Below are 5410 nucleotides of genomic sequence, written 5' to 3' on the forward strand. Positions count from 1 at the left end.
GTGAGGTTGTGGATGATTCGTTGGTGAATGATATGTGAATATATGAGAACATGGTGTGAGAACTTTTGAAGCATGATTATGTGTTGGAAGCATGAATATATGTGTTTGGATGAATGAATAGATAAACCCAAATTCGAATTTGTGAATCATGAAAATTGTGGTGTTCGGACAGTAGATTCCGACGTGTGTTTGACTGACCAAACGATCTTATTTTGGCACGAATTTTTAGCTGAGTAAAATATGAGATGTCTTCTGTGTTGTGTATAAATTTCAGCCTCTTTTGACGAACGATGAATAAATGAATTTTTAAAGTTAACTGCGCAGTTCTGTCAGAATTTGTATTCTCGTCCAGTAAGTTTCATTTTTGGTTTGACCGACCTAAAGATGTGATTTTGATAATATTTCAGCCCCAACGGAGGTCAGATGGATTTTTAATGATTTTTATAAAACGATTGTACAGTTCTGCCAGATTTCTGTCATGTTAAAATAATACTTGTTGTCAAGTTATGAGTGAATAAATGATAGAAGTGTGAATAAGAAACATATCCTATGATGTGGCAAGGTGTTACACGTTGATGTATGCTTGAGTGTTCGTTTCATTTTTGTTGATGAACGTTTGGGGATGGGCAATCAAAGAAAACGATGAAAGGAATGATAGGACATGCATGATAATTGTAATAATGGAAAACCTGATTGTGTTGTATTATGTGGTTAAGATGTTGATAAGGGTCGTTGTGCGTACGTGGGTACGAAGAGCAAGGATTTCAATAAAGTTGTGAACCGTGTTTTTAAGCAATCGAGGTGGGCTTTTGTAATACCCGTTTTTTTTCCTATCTTTTTAAGTTATGATTTTTGTTTTGAGAACGAGCGAGTGATAGACCTAGAATAAAATACCGTGTTTATTTCGTTTGGTTGTGAATGGAAATAGTGAATGGTTGAGTTATTGTTGATTAATTGTGTGGTGTAAGTTGTCGACAAGATTGACGTGAGAGTCGTCGATGGGGAAATTTGGGTGTTCGTTTACAATGTGCTTGGAATAACACCAAAGTACTAAAATAATAAAACACCACAATTTAATCAATGTACTAAAATTATATATATTTGGGCCTATCATTTATCTCTATTGTTCTAGCCTTTATTTCTTTTTAGTTGATCAATTTTTGAGAAGCCAAAATAATAAATAATTATTCTACTCCTCCTGCAGTCAAATTTTAGTCAAATAAATTTATCCCAATCCCACTTCTATTCGGTTTTCTCCATATCTCCTTCTCTCCTTAAAAATCTCCAACCAAATACTCTCTATTAACTCCATTTATACATCTCCTCCCACAATCTCAACAAACCGTCGTTCCTACAGCTTTTCTTCCCTTCATTGAAGATAATTTCTTCTTCTCCCATTGAGTTCAAAAATCTGCATATTGTTCGATTCCATAATCAAAATTTTTGAAATCAGAGTGGGGAGGAGAAACCCAGAGAGTTGTGATCATTTTCAATACCTTCTCTTCTGCAAATTCTGCTTCTTCCGTGAAGGTATATCTACTATTTTTTTTCTGAATCCTCTGCATTCCATCCCATGTCTTAGTTTCACATATTTACAGTAGCTCACATGATTAAAACTCCTGAAAAAAAATATTGGTTGATTTTTCTTGTTAAAGCCTTGACCTTTAATGCTATTAGAAGTTGCCCTTTTGGTTTTATCTCTTCAACCTTAATTATGGAATATACTTCTGGTCACTAATATTTGATATTTGAATAATTAAAGAATCTAATAAAGGGTTTAGAATGGGGAAAAGGGGATGGAACTTACCTGTCGTGCGAGCGGTGCTGCTCGGCGACGAAGAAGCGGTGACGGCTGCGAATTGCAGCGGCTATGGAAGGCGGTTGCGGGTACAGCAGCGAGCGAGAAGGAGAGAATCTGTTTTAGGGGTTTTTTTCTGTCTACTTGGATATAGAGACGAGAACTTGAGCTTGGTGTTGAGGGAATGGTTGTGGTGAATTTGGGGAAGAATGGCGGTGGGAGAGAGAGACGTGAGATAGAGAGAGAGATGGGAGTTTTAATAAAATTGAATGAAGAAGGAGGCTGGGAGACGTGTGGTGGCAGAGAGTATTCTGGGCTGCTATTGCTTTTGCTTTTAAGTGTTGGTATATTTTTTTATGTTTTATTATATGTGAACGAAGGATAAATTGAGCACACACTTAGGATGCATGCATTGTTAAATTGATTTATTTTGCAAAGTCTGATTTTTGCATATCATGTTATTTCGAAAAGGGGAACTTGTGCACGTTGTTTGCGGTGGGAACAGAAAGTGATTGAGGAGTAAGCATTTGAGGTGGGCTTTCTTTTTAAATAAGGACTATATCCTAAATACTTTTTATGTGAAAGGAAGTGGAAAGTGCTTGTCTTGCCATGTTTTGTAATTGAATGAACCTATCTGAAGTGGCTATGCCGCAAACCCTGCTCGGACTAGTGTACACCCCGTAGATCATGTGCTATCTCTTTGGAGTTGGCCAGTCTAGTGACTTGGTTCGTGGCCACGTTCCTTGTCATGTATGTTCAGATATGGTGATGGTGAATGTGGATGGAAAATGGTCGGCCGACCGAACTTGTGAAATATATGTTTTTGGTGTACTTGGGTTTCTTTTAATTAAAACCCCCAAGGTCACTTGATTATGGCTTGACAAACTATGTTTTGGTATGTGTCCACTGAGTGCATCAAGTACTCAGCCCTGCATATTGTTTTTCTTAATGTGCAGATTGAGCGGCGATGGACGTGGAGGATGTTGAGCAGAGATCATAGATTGTTTTGTCATGATTAATAATTGTTGGATTTGTCGTGTCTTCATACTCAACATTTTCCGTGTCTTGAACGCTTCCGCTAAGAGTCTTTTTCTTTAGAATTGTTTATTCGTGCAGAGTCTAACTCGTTTGAAAATTGTTTATTTTCCATTCTTTATTTACTTAGAGTTGGTATTATTGTTAGGATAATATTATGACGTTTTCAAAGTTAATCCAGTTATTAAATTTTTGGTCAAATGTGTATGTTTTTCTCCTTTCTTCCTCGCTTCTTTAATCCTCCCCTAGTCGCGATCAACCGTGTTTTCTATCCTTAGAAAATGCGGGCGTGACAGAGTGGTATCAGAGCGACTTTCTTTCCGCTCTGGACCCAAGAGTCTTCTTTCCTTCTTGATCTAGATTAGTATCTATTACAAAACTGATTCCGAAACTAAGAATTGAAGAACACTTTTGATTTGAGAGAAAAATTGTGGAAATCTTATTGAAACGCTCTTGGAATCGAGCTGAACAAGAAAGTGAGAAAGGAATGAATTGAACTAACTAACTAACAGCCTATATATGAAAAGCTAACGGCTAGTACAATCAACGGTCCAGATTAGAACTAACTAATCTAAGGAGATCCAACGGCTGCTGAACCTCGACGGCTTCATCATTCCATTTCCAGCTCTTGAGCTCAAACAAGCTCAGTAACTCGACGATTAATCACACATATCACAATCCTCCACCTTGATTGATCAAAGCTTACTCAGACTTCAGCCTGCAAACACTCACCAACTTCTTGCATAGATCAAACTTCTCTCTCGGTAGAGGCTTTGTTAACATATCTGCTGGATTGTCATCCGTGTGAACCTTGAACACCCTCACGCTTCCTTTCTCTATCCCTTCTCTGATAAAGTGTAAACGAACATCTATATGTTTACTCCTTTCATGATATACCTTGTGTTTCGCCAAGCATATCGCGCTGTTGTTATCACAACCGATTGAGATGGCATCTATTTCACAACCAAAATCTCCAGCAATCCCCTTTATCCAATAGCTTTCCTTCACCGCTGCAGTCAGCGCCATGAATTCAGCTTCAGTAGTCGACAAAGCAACTACACTTTGGAGACTTGATTTCCAGCTAATGGCTGCTCCAAACATAGTGAAGATGTATCCGGATTGTGACCTTCTATTATCAAGATTCCCTGCAAAATCAGAGTCACAAAAACCAACTATAACATCCCCCTCATACTCACCATCTCCTCTGAACAGAATGCCAAAGTTCTCAGCTCCTTTCAAGTATCTTATTAGCCATTTCAATGCGCACCAATGCTCCCTTCCATGATTGGACATGTATCTACTGGTCACACTCACAGCTTGAGCCACATCCGGCCTTGTTGAGATCATAGCATACATTATTCCCCCAATGATGTTAGCATATGGAATCTTTTGCATCTCTGCGGCTTCAGCCTCTGTTTTGGGACACTGATCTTTAGATAACTTGAAGTGTTGGGCTAGTGGAGTTGCAGCTTCCTTAACATTGCTCATGTTGAACTTCTGTAGTAATCTTGATACATAGTCATGTTGTGAGAGCCATATCAACTTTCTTCTTCTGTCTCTGATCAAGTTCATGCCCAGAATCCTCTTGGCTGGACCAAGATCTTTCATCTCAAAAGCAGCCTTCAAGTCATCTTTAACTGATTGGATTTCATTCTTGCAAGATCCTGCCAGCAGCATATCGTCCACATACAACAAGAGATAGGCAACAGGAACACCATCTCTCCTCTTAATATACACACACTCATCATAGAGTGACTTCACAAAACCGCAGCTCAGCACATGATCATCAAAACGCTTATGCCACTGCCTACTTGCTTGCTTCAGTCCATAAAGACTTCTTTTGAGTAAACAAACCTTCCCTTCATCTCCTGGATTGACAAACCCCTCGGGCTGTGTCATATATATAGTTTCCTCCAACTCACCATGTAGAAAAGCCGTTTTAACATCTAGTTGCTCCAACTCCCAATCCCTCTTGGCAACTACAGCAAGCAAAATTCTTATGGAAGTGTGTTTCACAACGGGGCTGAATACTTCATTGAAATCTACCCCATGTTCTTGAGTGAATCCTCTAGCAACTAGCCTTGCTTTAAATCTGATATGCTCTCCATCGACTGACTCTATTTTCTTCTTAAAGATCCATCTACAACTCACAATCTTTCTGCCTTGGACCCTATCAACCAGTATCCAAGTCCCATTCTTAAGGAGAGACTCTATCTCCTCTATCATAGCAAGCATCCACTTGTCTGCCTCCTTGCTCTCAACAGCTTCTCTGTAGTTGGCTGGCTCAGAATACTCCACCTCCTCAGCCACACACAGAGCATAAAACAACATCTCAGCATCTGCATATCTTGAAGGTGGCTTTATATTATTCCTTCTTACTCTATCTCTAGCAAGCTGATAGTTATCTAGATTTTCTGGTTCTTCAACCTGCTGATCTGTGTTGGTATTTCCTGGACTCTGAGCAGAACCAGGATCAGCATCATCAGCCACTACACCTTCAGTCTCCACCTCAAACTCAACAATCTTATCAGCATGATCAGGTTTTGGAGATTCTTTGAGAAATGGCATCTGATCCTC

Source organism: Salvia splendens, chromosome 22 (genome assembly GCF_004379255.2).
Source record: "Salvia splendens isolate huo1 chromosome 22, SspV2, whole genome shotgun sequence".
Taxonomy (NCBI): Eukaryota; Viridiplantae; Streptophyta; class Magnoliopsida; order Lamiales; family Lamiaceae; genus Salvia; species Salvia splendens.